The sequence below is a fragment of the Semicossyphus pulcher genome, unplaced genomic scaffold, assembly GCF_022749685.1.
Source record: "Semicossyphus pulcher isolate SPU_LCO1_2020_fin unplaced genomic scaffold, fSemPul1.0.p SCAF_18, whole genome shotgun sequence".
NCBI classification, from domain to species: Eukaryota; Metazoa; Chordata; class Actinopteri; order Labriformes; family Labridae; genus Semicossyphus; species Semicossyphus pulcher.
Genome location: NW_027211691.1, coordinates 20,614,342 through 20,630,634, shown reverse-complemented (window position 1 = coordinate 20,630,634; position 16,293 = coordinate 20,614,342). Strand labels below are relative to the sequence as shown.

Here is a 16,293-nt window from a genome sequence, read left to right as displayed (position 1 = left end):
TCCCACCACAAACTCTACATTTTACTGATCTTGATACGTATTTTGGAATAGGTGCCATCTGTGTGTGTGTGTGTGTGTGTGTGTGTGGGTGGGAACAAATAAAAGTTTGTATAGTGCAAAACACCACAGTGGGAAATGCAGCTTATTTTCATATCCATTATGAGTCAAAATCGACTCCAACCAAGGTTCTTTTTTTGTATAAAGTTCACTTTGCAAGAATAAAAACTTAGAATAGGAATTATTATAATAGATTCATATTTCATTGCCATTTGGAAAAGACCGAGGTTGCATACAGAAACTACATACCAAAAGAAACATAGGAAACAATTCTAAAACTATAATAAAACAAACTTATTTTAAAGATTATTTGTTGGGCTTTTCCCTAAGATAAGAAAGAACGTTATTAATCTCGAAGGACATTACAGTGCCCGATGGTTTCACACATACAGTATAAAATTCGAGAAGTACAAAAAACAACTGAAATATCAGTGAAAATATGAAGTGTGTGAGTTAATGCAAAAGAGACGGTGCCTGAAAGAAAAACAATATTACAATAGTCATCTGCAAGAGTAGGCAGGAAGTAAGGGTGGCAGTTAAATTGACATATAACAGTTATTATGTTGTAAGAACCTCTATTGCACAAGATTATGAATTGTTAAGATTATATTGTATAGGACAGGTGAAGAGAGACAGTTGGGAGGAGAGAGTGGGGGATGACATGCACCACATGATCGGCAGACCGGGAGTCGAACCTGCGGCGAGGACCGTAGCCTCTGTATATGGGGCACCTGCTTTAATGAGCTAAACAAGCGCCCCTAACAAAAACTTAAAGTCAAACTTGCTACGGAAAAATTAACCTCCTGAATGTTCTCTATGAGGACTGCATGTGTTGTACATCTGTTTCCTTCCTGTGCAATCTGCAGCTGATATGTAAAAGAATCTCTTCTTGTCTCCTCTAGAGGTCACTGTTGATCAAAGCCATTTCAAAGATGTAGGAGACTGCTCTGCAGTTTAGATGAAAATCATCTGTTACTCGATTAATCACTTTTCACATATATGACACAAACATTTGCAAAGTTCAAACTGCTCTGTAGAAGTGGTAGTGATTCATCCTCAGGGAAAAATAGTCTTAAAACAGTGAAGAAATCGTTTATGGTTTGGGTGCTCACAGCGTGTTGCCTACTGAAAACATATGTTTCAATGCAATTTTACTGGAGTATGTAATATTATATGGATGTAAAGGGCGGCGGTGTAGCTCAGAGGTTAAATCGCACGACCCATGCACAGAAGCTGAAGTCCTCGATGCGGCGGCCCCTTACTCAACTCCCACCCTCGGGCCTTTGCGGCGTGCCTTCCCCACTCTCTCCTCCCGAATCTATCCGCTGTCCTCTCTCGGTTAAAGTGGCAGAAAAAGGAAACTTAAAAAACCCCCAAATATTTTATGGTATAAGATTTCTTTAATGTCACACATGAGCATGTCAAGATATTTTACTCTAAACAGCTGGCAAAATTAAGGAAACTAAAACCAATAAGAGAGTCATTAATTTAGTGAAAAGTTAACGAATCCGACACATAGAAACTGCTACACTGGATGCATAATGTTTTTGTTATGGCAGCCACAAGTGGTAATAGCTGCTAAGTACCACAGTGTGGTGCTCAGTGACCACAGAGTGAGAAGGTGCCTATTAACACACACACACTGCTGATTCCTTGATGTTCACTTAGCCCATGTATGAGGAGAGGAGAGAGACTCTGTCTTGACCTGTCATTTCAAACCAGATTAACACTTGATGAATTTCCCCTTTTGTTATAACAAGCGCTCGTCTTGGCCGAGGCTCAAATCTCCTCTGACAGCGCGGCTCCCACAACTCAGAGTAATGAAGGCAGCCCATCTTCCCCTGTTAGATGAGCTGCATAAATACAGACACAGCTCATTAATAATTCTGTCACACAGGTAGGCTACGGAGAAACGGGGACACACTTTACAGCTCGAGCACTCAGAGTCCCAGAACTCATCGGCTGCAAAGGCCCCGACAGGCGTGATCGCATATAGTGTGCTTTAACTAGGATGCTTAGGGTACTGACTAAGCATCATGTAGGATATCACAAGCTATCTTCTTAAAATCCTGCCTCGTGTTGACCAACATCTCGTCCTCCTTTTATATAATCATTACTTTTGCAACTTGTTTACGACTTCTCGCGCCTCCACGAGGGCTACAGGCTAATAATGAAGTGTGAACAAGCCACAAGGAGTCGTCAAGGTCAGGAATGCACTTCAAACCAGCTGCTATCTGTTGAAGACAGCCCCTCCCTCGGTGTATACGGCTCGCACTGTCAATTTGTCCTAGGAGACGTCGAGCAGACAGCTGTGGTCGCGCTTCCTCTCCCTCAACAGCTGCAAAAGACGTTTGGTCCTCCTGTAACGCAGTGCGGTGTGCACCTTCTTACCGAGTGTTTCTTCTGCTTTAAGAGTTTAACTCTCATGCAAAGTGAGTGTTAGGCAGCCCGGTGTTTTAATCAAGTCTGCACGGAATATGCAAAATATTCAGGACACTTTTTATAAGGAGGTCAAACCAGGTAGAAGTCATTATCCCGTACTGATTTCCCTAATTAAATCTATAGCAGCCACAAAGGCAGAGACGCAGATAAAGGAGCAGAAGCTGAGTTTGAGGGGAAGGTTTTAAGCTTTCAGATAAGTTAGAATGTGTGGGACAGGCTGCAAAAATATCGCGACTAACGTATGCACCAGATGTTTAGTTTAATCGCCTCATCTTTAATTAAACACATGTTTGCATGTGGATCTTTGGTCAGGAAGAAATCTGTGCCCTCTCAGCAGCAGAATGATCCTTCTAACTGCTCCCCCACTGCCCAAAAATAGTTCAAGCTTAAGGTCCAAGAAGGCCAAGTGGCCACTTTTTTCATGCACCAGTGCTCTAAACGGCGCTCCGAGTACCTTGTGATGGTTATGGCCCGGCTGTAAACTGTGTCTGGATGGTGTCAGAGAGGTTACTCGTAGCTGCAGCTAATGCAAAGTGTTGACTGCAATAAACTTTAGGTAGTTAACGGGCCATCACGCGCGGCCTGACCTTTACCGCGCGGTGGAGCCCAAGGCTGGGTCCCGTCCTCCAGCTGTGAGTCGGTATTCCACGCTAACAACTGGATGGCATGAATCACAGGCCCTCTGCTCTGAGGCGTAATTGGCGTGGAGGCCTTGTGAGTAAGACAACGGAGGAACGGGGCAGGGTGGAGGCAAACTAGCGTGATAGAGGGAGGAGGCGGAGGGAGAATAAACGCGGAGTCAAATGAGGGAATGTGAAATATAAACACATGAGAGAGCAAGAGAGCGCCCCGGGTGAGGTTGTGGGCTGTTTTTAATGTTGTTTTGTTTATACTGTCCGTCTTCATTCAGGGGGGAGAACTCCCCAGCGAGTCTGTCACTGTGATTCTTAATTCGCACGCTAAGCAGGAGGAGTCAGAGGGGTTGCACTGCAGAGCCCAGCGAGATAAGGTCCACAGAAACCCTCTGGGGTCGCAGTAATTATCACTGCATGTGTAATCGCGAGTCACACACCATTACGCACAACCTTTTATTGTCTGCTTTCTCTTTTGTCGACCGGGCTGAGGTGCACATCGTCGATTACGCTGTGAATTAAGAGACAGACGTGACCGCCCGGATCAATTATTATAGAGTGTTAAAGGGCAGATTTTCCATTCCAGGGGTCTGTGTCAACTCTGTTACGCAGGTCTGTCAGTTTAGCTGAGGCTCCGTGTAAAGGTCGCACTGCAGCGAGACTGCACACCTGGCACGAGCTCACAGTTTTCTCATGAAGTATTATCTCCCAGCGTGCACAAGTAGAGCATCTGTACGAACACTAATCCCGCACAAAAGGCTCGTTACTCTTGATGCACGTCGCTGCGACTCTCACAGATAAAGTCAGAGTGAAGCCTCTTTAGTTAATGTGCTTATTCAAAATATGTTAATCATAACAGGAAGTGTGCCGATGTGAAGGGTGCAGTTTTTGCATTAAAAGAAAGTCTCAAATTTCCAGCAATGATGTTTTCACTCAAACCCATCCTGTGCGCATCAGCATGGCCTAAACGTGAACCTCTCCATAGTAAACAGTCCTCTCTGATTATGCATGGGGAACAATTATCCAGCTCCGTTCTTCCTCACTGGTCCAAAGCCTCTTCCTCTCGCTGTCTGTGTCTCTCTATCTCTTATGTAGATGGATGTAATATTAATGAACACGTCTTAGCCAGGATGCTTGTTAGGCTTCAAGCTAATCCTGTTAGTTTGAAGCCTCACTCACTGCAGCCCGCTGTTCGTCTCAGACCGGCCCTCCATCGGTTTATGTGCTAACTGCTGTGAAAGAGGAGGGACGGAAAGCTTCGGGGATCCTCGGCCGGCAAAAGGGGGGGAATGTAGCAGCAGACTCGGGGGGAGGCTGCTTGGTCAGATGGAAGATATGAAGACAGGGATGAAGATGGATGTGTCTCCTGCTTACTGACGCGTGGCAGCGTCATTGTTGTATTTCAGATCATGACTAATGGTTACCTCTAAGAGAATGTATTACTTTACCTCCTTAAAAACTAATTAGCTGAATTGCAGTGATTCTCCTGAGAATTAATGTGTTAACTCGTGGGTTATTCATTGGCCTTATGTTCCCACAGATTCAACTGCTATTTGTGCCAAAAGATAAACATAAGATCAGCTCCACCCCGCGCGACCCGTAGCCTCCTGAGAGCCGAGCTTTTGTTTGGTATGCATTTTTAATTTCTCCTGCCTTTTGGGGATCAATAGGACCTAACAAGTATGAAACCTAAGAATTGTCTTTGTGTTACATTGAAAAAGTCCCAATGTCTTCATGTGAGTACCTTGTCGTAACGGTGTTGTAGCTTGTTGCTATTGATAAAATTAGTCAAATGTGTCTGCCATATCAAGCTACAACTGTTAATACGCATTAAATAAACAAGTTTCAATCATACAATCTGAAGAGGTTTTGTACCTGGTTGAGTTTTCTGTAGAGACCGACTGTAACACATTTTGGTCGGCATCACGGCCATCTTGAATGTACACCGATCAGTGTAATTTGCTTTGTGACCACAGGTTGGTGGACAAAGTGTCCATGAATGAGACCAACGGGTCTAAGTTTCGCAGAATTAAATATTACGATGCTGTGAAGCCAAAATGTAATGTCCCCATATGAGGACGCAGGGTCTCAGGAGGTTAAAAGCGGTTTGGATAATGGATGGATGGATAATAACCTAAGGGTTATTACAGAACATAAAAGTGGCTTGTATGAGGTTAGCTTGTCTATACATACATGTGTATATATATATATATATATATATTTACATATATATTTAAAGTTTTATTAGGCTTTGATATTAGCAGCCTGTCATCTGTAGGAGATAGGGCTCTCACGTTTCAATCAAAATTCGATATATATCGTTTGAACATGGTGAAATATAAAATAGTTCAAACTGTAATGATGTGTTCGAATTCAAAATTGAAGCACAGCAGATAACATTTGCACAAACAAATTCCCAGAATGCTTCACGTTTAAAGCAGTGGGCCTTGTATACCAACAGGTGGCGCTGCCTGCTACAAACCAAAGGAGGAAACTAACGAGCCAAGCCGCTGTTAACCTTTCCTGCTTCAGCGTCGCGACTGTAGTCAGAGAGCACAGGGGAGCCTTAGGGCCCGATCAGACAGAAGGGGTTTGTCATTGTTTTCGTTGCAGAGCACGTACCATTTTTCCGCTCTCTGCGCCTTGCGTTTTTGAGGACACACCCTGTGCGCTTTGAGTTGAAAAAGCTTCAACTCAAAGCAGAAAAGCGCCCGACGTCATGGCCGTTTTTTCTCATTCTCCTACTGGATGAAAGGAGAGGCGGGGCTTCTGTCAGTAGAGAGTATAACGGTTAGGTTTAAGACAGCTAATGATTCGGTGATTACCTTAACAATGGTAGATAAAAAAGGCAGTGCGGTGCACCTCGCCTTTTACTGCCTGGAAATCTCGCTCTGTCTGATCGTTCCTTATTGTTGTTTTGCTCCAGGGCCGAAGCTGTAGCTAGCTTCGGGGCTAACTCCCGTCACTTGAACATACCAGCAGCATACCTGAACTGTACATTAGTTCTGTTGTGAATACAGCTACCGAGCTCCGTACACTGACACTTTCGCATAACTCGTGCACACACGCTTTCTGTTCTCTCACCCACTCTACCACCACACTCTCACGCACTTAGCTTGTGACCATGCTTGTGACCGTGCTACAAAAGTGATTATCTCATTTACACTACGTTGTTACTGTTCAATATGATTCGAACAAATTCCATATCACGTTGAATTCGCTTGAACTTGATTTTTGGGAAAGGTGAAAGCCCTAGAAGGAGATAACGGCTGTCTAATTTAATCTCTGGTATGCTAACAGATGTATGTAATTATAATACAATAATCCATTCTAAAAAACAAAAGTCCAACCACACATCTTTTCCCTGTTTAGATACATCATTTTAAAGACTGTTGTTAAAAGGAAGCCTGCATCTTTTGTGCTTGACTATAATTGATAAACAAGTCTGTTTCCTGATGTGTAATATCCACATTTTGATATATATCTCACTGCCTTATGTTGGATCTTTTGTGTACACGATTCACTGGATATCCAGTGGAATATCAGATTTCTGTGATTTGTATATTGCATTTTTCATTTTGGGCCTTTTGGAAGCAGAAAGTGAGTTTCTTTGTTTTGCTTCAGGGCGCTTTAACACTTTGCAACCTGCCAGAACACCGGCCCACCATCCTGCACCAGAAAGTTTGCAATTTTGTGAGATGCTCGTGCTCAAATTGATAATGACCCTGATAATTAAACCACGCTGCCTGCTGTTTAACCAGAACTGTAGCATCAGTGAAAAAAAAAAAAAATCACTCAAAGCAAAACAAGCCTGTTTTCTGAATTTCAGACATGAGCATATGCATCCGCCCACACACTCTTACACACATAATGCCCACACTCACACAAACACACACAAACACGCAGGGAGCTTTCTGGAGCCCACTGAGCCCTGCGCTCTGACTCTGATTCACAGCTCAGTGTTTCTCTGCCTCCTGAACCCAGGTTTCTAATCAGAGAATTAGCTGCAGTTTCCCCTGCCAAAATCCACACAGTAATCCATCTCACTTTGTCCACACTGTGGCTCATGCCCCACTAAAGCGTTTGTCAGAATGCATGAAAGAGAGAGCGAGATACAGAGAGAAAGAGAAAGAAAGAGATCCTGGCAGCCGGGGAAATGTGCTTTCCTGGTTTCCTGGGTGGCTTTATTAAAGCCTATTAAGTGCACAATGAGAATCTTTAAATTTCCTCAGTATTGTTCCCACAAAAGAAACAATGTTCTTATATTCTGAATACATTACAGCTCAGATAAATCCTCGGCTCGGCTATACTGTTGATGTTATTGTCTGACTGCCAGCCCGGCTCTGCTCTGTACCTGCTGTTATGGATGTTTTTGTCGAATGCTGGGTCAGGCCAACTGTGCATTCAACGTCCGGCCGAGTCTCTCGGAGCGTGATTAATGAGGGAGGAGACGGACAACCAGGGTGCATTCTAATCACCCACAAGGACAAGGAGAGATATGGAAAGGAAGGAAGAGAGGAAATAAGAGAACAAAGCGGCAGAAAGAGAGAGGACGAGATCATGTATTGTTGTGTACCGCTCTGGTTCAAATCCTTTTTCCGAATGAAGCGCAAGCCCAAATTCTCTTTTGACATCTGCAAGCACACATAGACCCTTCATACACACACACATGCTCCGACACACACTGAATACTCTCACAGCCTCAGCAGCAAACACGAGGACATGAAAGACACAGAGGAGGCCTTATGGGGTTAGCTTTGGCACGGCTCAGTCCAGTGGATCAGGAAGAATTGGCCCATCTAGTTGCATACTGCAATACCCACAAGGCCTGTCTTCCCCTCGCTCATGACTCCTCATGCCTCTGAACCTGGCTCTCAAAATAAAGTTACCGAGCTGTGCAGTTATTGTAGACATAGCTGGAATTATCTATGCAAATTTCAAAGCGAACGCGAGCCGGCGAATACTAATGGAGAGTGATAGAGAGAATTACAGCAGCCAGGTGGAGAAGATGCAGGAGGATTGGTCTGGCGAGACTTTAAAGAAAAAAATCCCCCTTGGGCATTCACTTATAATGTTAAGCCTCTGATATTCGGAGCATTTAAGGCTTGCGAGTATTTTGTGAGGAAGTGTTGCAATTTATATTACATCCTTATCTTTTTCAGTATGAGTTACATATTTCCTGTTTTTTCCCAAAAGGCCTTGGATTCTGAACGTCAAGTGACACCTGGGATCAACACAGAAGCATGATTTATAGATATAGTTGAATCAAACAAACAGGATATAATATGCTCTGTAGTGAGCTTTAGACGTGCTGAATAGGGGATTTTGTTACATTGTGACAGAGCATTGCTAACTGTTTCCCTGTTGCTAGCTGTAGCTTTTACAGACACATGTATAACATTTATGTCGATCTCTTGTTTAACTTTGGGACGAAGCAAAAGAGTTTTTTCACTTTGATTTTTTAACCTTTTGAGGGAGCCTTGCTAGCTGTTTCCCCATTCCCAGCCTTTTTAGCTAAGCTAAGCTAAGCTAATAGCTGCTGGCTGTTGCTTTACCAGGGGCGGCTGTGGCTCAGTGGTTAGAAGGTCGGAGGTTCAATCCCCAGCTGTTCTTGGGTAGGACGCTGAAGCAAAGCCAGCTGATTGACAGTTGGGCACTGTACCTAGCAGTCTCTGCCGTCAGTGTATGAATGTGTGATTGTGACATGTAGTGTAAAAGCAGCTTTGAGTGGTCACAAAGACTAGAAAACCTCTATTTAAGTACAGTCCATTTACCATTTATATATAACAATTATATCAATCTTCTTATTTAACTTTGACAAGAGAACCAACGGGTGTATTACCTTTCTACAGAGCGTTGCTCCACATTTCTCTGTGCTAAGCTAAGCTAACCAGTTGCTGCCTGTAGCTTTAAGCAACAGATTTTACAATGACACTGAGAATTCATTTCCTTTTTTCTGAGCGTTGCTGTTTCTCCTTTTCCAGGCTTTCAGCTAAGCTAAAATAAGCTAAGCAAGGCTAAGCTAACCAGGTTCTGGCTGTAGCTTCAACAGACCGATATGATATGATATGAACCTTCCCATCTTACTTTGGCAAGCAGTGAATTTGTTCATGCGATAACAAAAGTTCTTTGTATGTTACACTGTATGTTAGAAGGGAATCAGACTATGTTAGCATGATCCTGCATGGTGAATGGTTGTGCTATAATGCAAATGGTAAAATGACAAAGAGATGGATGAGAGTGTGATGCTTGTAATGGTCAGCATAAAGAAGTACACATGAGATGCTTAATATCCTGAGCCAGTTTGACGTCAACATTTATTTTCCTTGCTTGTTAGTGTATTGGGCATTAATGAAGCTCTTATTCTGATGGCTTTGTTTAATTAATATATAAAATAATTATCCCAAAAGTGAAACTAAACATACGCACACATTCAAAACAACCAAAGACATAGTCCACACATAGCAGGCAGCCGTCCCACTACACAGTATGTTGCCCACCCTCATGCCACAATTTTCCACCATCATTTTAGATTGATGGCAACTGTACAACAGACAGCCCAAGATTGTAATAAGCCTTAACGAGAAGGGAAAACTGTGAAAGGGCTTCAAATATTAGAAACAGATTTTGCACCAACTGTTTTTGGCGAGCCATCAATAAAAAAGTCCACTAATACAACATATGCCTCCAGTAGGTGTTCTTGTACCCTGCCAAGATTTTTAAGAACACAACTTCTGTGGCGAGCATCTCTCCCTGCACGCTCTCCCCTACCTGTCCCTGCTCAGTCTCCAGCTTTCTCTCTCTATAGTTCCCTCTCTGCATCCTGTGCTCCTTGCTATGCATCATGTTGGCCCAAAATGACGATTGATTGCAGTGCCACTGCCTTTGTAATCCGCTTAGGACGGATTTTGCATCTAAATCACTTTATTATTTATGTGCCTAACTCTTGCCAATGCCATTTGGAGGCAGTATGATTGGTGATCCATCACACATTATCCTTCACTGTGGTCATTAATATTGTAATGGGGTGGACCTTCACCATGAAACTTCCAGGTGGAAGGGAATGCAGATGTCTTCTGGGAGGGCTCCGGCTACTCAAAGCAGCAGTCAACAAACAGGAAGATTTTCAGGTGTGCTGGCCACCACGCGGACCCTCAGAGATGTTGTTAGTCCGCTCTCTCTCTGCCTCTCTCCTCCTCTAACCCTGCTCCCAGGTCACACAGCAGCTTGCGTGTGTCTTCATACATGGCCTCTCGGAAAAATATCGAATGTTATTATTTCATTGTCCTCTCCATCAGGACTTCGGTCACCACCTGCCAATCACACGCATCAGCTGCCCGCAGGCGGACAAATACAAGCACATAATGCCACATCAGGACATAATCAGAGATAAAACCATCAATAAAGTATCAATGCTTTGATACTTTTTCAATACCACATGATTAAACGATAGAACCACAGTTTATTTTACATTCAAAAGTATCGAAAAGTACCGAATAGCCATTTTCCTGGACTGATTCTGATGCCTCGGCTTGAGGATCAGCCAATACCAAGTATCCCTCCAATACCAGCAGGATCAAAAATACACTATTATCAGAAATACACTATATTGATGGAAAAAAACTGGTACCAATCCTGTTACCAGAACAACTCTAAGAAACAGATCTAAAATCACATTTACAGCCCGATTCAAGCAACCTGAAGAGGAAGTGAAAAGACAGAGGGATGTTTTACTGAGGACAAAGCCATGAATAGGAGATTTATTATATTATTTTCTCATAGTTTTACAGCAGTTATGTTCTGAAGAAAAAATTAAGATGCCCACACCTCCACATAACCCTGCAGGAATGTGCTAGTGCCTCATAAAGCCAGGTTCTGCAATTCAAACGCTTAGTCACGACCCTTTGGCGCATCGTATGGACGCACAAGGGACCTTTTAGCATCTATTGCAGACTGACTGAAACAGAGGATTGTAGCTAGCCTCAATATACAGCTCTTGATGTTCCTGCAGCATATGTCATATAGTGTCAGTGTGTTGTATACCTGCAGATCTGGAGGCTCAGCGGCAACATGAGCAGGTTTAGTGCATGCTGGGACGGCTGAGGGCATAAAATCTGTCACTCCTCGTGTAAATGGCAGCCCGCCACGTCCTCCGAGGAGCGAGGCCGTAGAGATTCAGCAGACAGATCTCAGTGGGCGAGGACGGAAACTGCTCGGATGCATTTGAGGTTTATGGATGCCAGCAATCATCATGTCACTTTGTCACGAGGAAATCCCCCCCAGTCAGCTTTTAGCCAGAAGGGAAGGAAGCACACAAAAATACGCGTCGAGACGCGGACGTGCCGTGTGCCATAACGGGGCAGCGACCTCAGATGGCTCTATGGGATTGTAAGTGGTTTTATTGTGATTGGAGTGAAATTAAATTTCGTTTGGGGGCCAAATTCGAGAGAGATTGGTGGTTTGTCCAAATTACAGTACACACAACACACCCCATTTAAGCAGCATTTGAGCATAAAGTTAATTCAGACTGGATAGATGTATTTTAGTTACCACAATGGCAACACTTACTGTAAAGCTGTTAGAATGAGAAATTATAGCATTGCGGCTACTTGCTGTTGCTAAATTATCAATGAATAAGCATGCAATTATGCTCTTATAAAAGTCTAATTTAATTGTAGTTTTTTTTTGTTTAATTTACGCAACCAAGGAAACAGCACGCTGCCATGGCTACATTTAGCGCAGCTATAAACAACTCCCCCCACTGTCTTGTTAGCTTTGCTTCACCTGCTAGGACAGAACAACTTACTCCTTTATTAGTTTTATTGTTAGCACATACAGTCCCAAGACTCTCCTTTAAGCTCACTGTATAGCTCCAGCTGCCCGAGTAAAGGTCTTATAAGCCAGAAAACATATTATAGGTTTGTGCCTTGTAAAACGTATTTCACATATTGGTGAGACGTTTCCTGGAAAATCTTGGAAAAGAAAATTAAAGTAGGTACAAACATTTTGCTGACACAACATTAGTAAGAGCATGTCTGGCATAAGTTCTAGAACAGAATATAAATTTCCTGTATCCTGATTCCCATGACAGCACACTTTGCATATTTCTATACCTCATAGCCGTAACCGGAACACAGTCTGCATTTGAATGTTTCAGCACCATGGAGAGAGACAAGACAGTCAAATTGTTAAGAGAAACTCTGTACACATTTTAAACTTCCTTTCCTTTTTACTGCTAGTTGTTTGACACTCTCTGACACACGGGAAAGCAAAAGCTACTCACAGTTAGAAAACACACACATTTAAATATATTGGTGGTCATATTTACAAACTTTACTATAGTTTATAACAACTACTAAAGCTGTAAACTATACATATCTTACCAAAACTAAAAGAGAAACAGCATGTGTTTCAATATTTCAGCACCATGGAGAGAGACATAAAAGCCTTAAAATCCATTTCTTTTGTAACTATTGCTGGATTTTGGTTGTTGACTGACTTTTTTTTTTTGACAAGAGCCTCTCACAGCTGCAAAACATAAACACTTACTTTGGATAGTGATGATTCATCCCTGGGACCATGCTGTTAAAAATCCTGCTCTCTCTTTTCAGTCTCCAAATGTTACACAGACAGGTGCGGTCTAAAATCATTTGATGAATGTTAGCATTTCATTTACATTACCTGCAGAAACAATGCAGATTTTTTATACTTTATAAAAGTAATTAGGACGCTGTTTGAGCTTTGCGAGTTTCATCATCATGGAGGAAAGACAGCAGGGATTCTTCATGTCTGCTCTGCAAGCCTCGGTATCCAGCATCTGTGTTCATGTAGAGTGCTTTAAGAGAAAGATGCTCAGTAATACAAAATTATGCCATTCAGAACAGAATTGCATGCACTGCTATTTAGTAATGGTTGCTGTTCTTACAATCCTCGATGTGATCTCATAAACTCCTATTCATATTTGATAGGGTAATGGAGCATTCATTTTTTAATCAGCGCAGGGGGAGGAAGGTGCTGCCAGCTGTGTTATTATAACATTTTAGCATTCTTTCATTAGCTGTTTTTCTTCCCTACACACACACACACAATCACACACTGTGACAGTCTCATCTTCTTGCGGTGGCGGCGGGCAAAACCTTTGACACTCGAGTATCATTGAGTGCACAGATTAGTCATCACCAGTGCGTCTGTGCAGCTAGAGTTGGATCTGTGCAGGCGCAGCTATGATGTGATTATTCCACTGACCTCTTTTCCAGTGACCACTGGCAGCAGAAAAACCATGCTTCTTAGATAAAGCCTCAACAACATGTTCTGCTTCTTATGTGGGCTGTGGGTGATCTCAGTAATGCTTTAAACACCAACATGTTTGGATGAAATTTCCAGAACAACAGCAACATCAGCTGACCAGATGTCATCTCTGAAATTGAGGTGGAATCCTCTCGCAGGGAGAACAAACCCTTTCGTGAAACGTTTTCAAACATAAAGAATGATCCTTCGCAAAAGGTCGTCCCTCCACTGCAAATCATTATGCGGCGACTTCATTTCTCCGCCATATTAATATAAAAAGCATCAGCTTGGGAGGATGAGACTGAGGGTGTCTTTAATTGTCAATTAAGGATGTATCTCCCAGTCACACTCCCGCCACACGACTTGATTGAGTGATAACAATGAGGGCAGGATTGCCTTGCTGCAGGGTCGCTTTGAATTGATCTCCGGAGTAATGAAAACACTTTAGATTATGTTTGCTTTCTCAACCAAAAACATTCAAATATGGGGGAAGAGAGTCAAACCATCTGCAGGGAAGTAACAAAAACATTTCTAGGAGTGTTATTATGCGAACCGTAGAGTGCTCAGTGATGGTTGTGGCTCTTACTGGCGATAGTCCATGTTGCGACAAGGTTATTAATAACTGATGTGTTTTTTGTGCTTATCTGCTGATTGCAACATCCATAATACCAAATATCACACTAATGAAAGGCTTAACGAGGAAAAACACATTAGCAACCATTAATCAGGAACATAGAGCTCATCATACTTGCTTGGAGCATGGAACAAAATGTTTCATTAACTGTTGCTGCTACTGTATATTTCCAGTTATATCAGATTAAAAAATCTGGTTTTAAAGTGAACATCTTATATGTTAAGTATGGAATGGTGACAATAAATTCATTCCAAACAAGCAGGCCTATCGTAAACATCGAACAACGTCTTAAAAATAGGAAAGTAAATGAAGAAACCATGTGGGTCTGTCAGCAGCTTAATGGAGGCTGGGACAGTCGAGCCAGAACACTGGATCGCTTTTTAGGTTGATAATGAACAATTACCAATCAGCCTTGTTGATGCGGAGGACACTCAACCTTTAAATCAACTCTGTATATCTTTTTTAAGGTTTCATTTCTTTTAGCGCATAAATCAAGTTAGTTGCAGCTAATACTCATCAACACGGGAGGTAACGGTCTAGGGAATATTATTTTCACTGGGAGATGCCCTTGAACTCGCTTTGTTTACCTCAGTTGTGTTCATTATCTTGTATAAAACTTTCCTTCTTTCACGGCCAACGCTAACTGCCCTGAGGATAATGGAGTGGCAGAGTGTACGAGCAGTTGGGGGGATCGTCTTCAAGCCAGAGGACACGAGTTGAAGCGTGTGCTACTGAAACGTACACAGAGACATTTTCACACCAAAATCATGGCTGTACCAGCCCTCCAATGTCCCTTAGATCAAGCCCAATATATATTACATAAATGGCTTCAGTTAAGCGACATAATAAAGGAAAGCCAGCGAGTTGGTTCTGTTAACAAAAGTCCAGTGCATCCCGACCTCAACCCTCACTTGTAGGATCTGAGGCAAGTCTCCCTTCAAAGGGGGGAATTCTCATCATCAACCCCCAATCTCTGTTGTGTAGAGTTTGGTAACTTCTTGTTTGGACTGACGAGGTCAGAACATTGGTGCCAGAATTTACATTAGATTCCAATTTCTAATGTGGTTTTGCTCGGAGCCACGTTGATCAACCCTCCTGTCGTGTTCGTTTCTTCCCCCTTACTTTGGTGTTCCCAGTCAAATTTCACCGATCTGTTTTAACTGCTCTAACATTAACACAAAAACTATTACTCATCACCAAACACCTTGTTAAGCTGTAAACAATGTCTCAGACTCATGTTTAACATGAATAACTGCAGTGAATATACAAAGAATAGACTCTATAGAATAAAATGTATTCCAAAATAATTCGATGTTGTCTTCCATGTCTGAGACACCCTCCTCTCTCTCTGGTTCAACTTCAGTCTCCTCTTCACCTGGTTCAAAAATCAGTCCAGTTGTTCAGTCTGAGATGTGTGGTTCATGTGGGGGGATGTGTGGGTGTGAATGGGGATGTTTTCCATCTGATGGATGAACATAATCTAGTGTTACCCATTAATTTCCTATATGGCGGCCATTTTTGACCAGGAATACCGCAGACAACCACTGACATATCAATGAAAATGGTGATCGGCAATTTTATATGTTACAATGGCGTGTGGAGGATATCATAAAGCCTTGAGACAATCAAATGTAAAACACAACATTTATGACTGATGAAAGTTGTAAATCGGTCAGATTTGACCGAACACGACAGGAGGGTTATGGGTAAATGTTGGATTTCCAACCTGATATTTATTGGCAGTTCAATTGATGCATTCAAACGATCAAATTGATTTAATTAATTTAATGAAAATAGGTAGGAAAAATATCTGTTCCCTCGCATCGTTTTTCAGATCTGAGTATGCCCCTCAACTGTACCAGCTAGCGCCCATGTTCCCTAGTTAAAATACCAAACATGTTTTGCATCTCCTGCCGCATCCAGAGTTCTGACTCTGTTTTCTTCGGCAGGATTATCACCACCCTAACCCATGTTAGGCTGAGCCTGCTATATGACTGTTGGAGTGTTACCATCAGATCCTCAATGCCAAATCAACTCTGCACATATTCCACACTCGTATCTATTCCAGTTCTGCACTTTACTTTTATCATGCACCGCTCCTTTTGATCATCTCATGGTGATATTTTTATCCATGTGACATACCAATATCCAGTTATATTTGCACACTTTCAACTCCAGACCCCAGGTTTCCCAGTGTGGAAACACTTTGAAAGGCTTTAATCAAAAGGTCTCACTCCTGTA

The 16,293-nt window shown here is 42.5% G+C and overlaps 1 protein-coding gene across 3 annotated transcripts in view; it reads right to left on the bottom strand.

The window, feature by feature from the left end:
• The window catches only part of LOC138595781 (RNA-binding Raly-like protein), a 119,503-nt gene that overhangs the window by 50,036 nt on the left and 53,174 nt on the right, over positions 1–16,293 (bottom strand). The gene's annotated exons all lie outside the window — the stretch shown is intronic.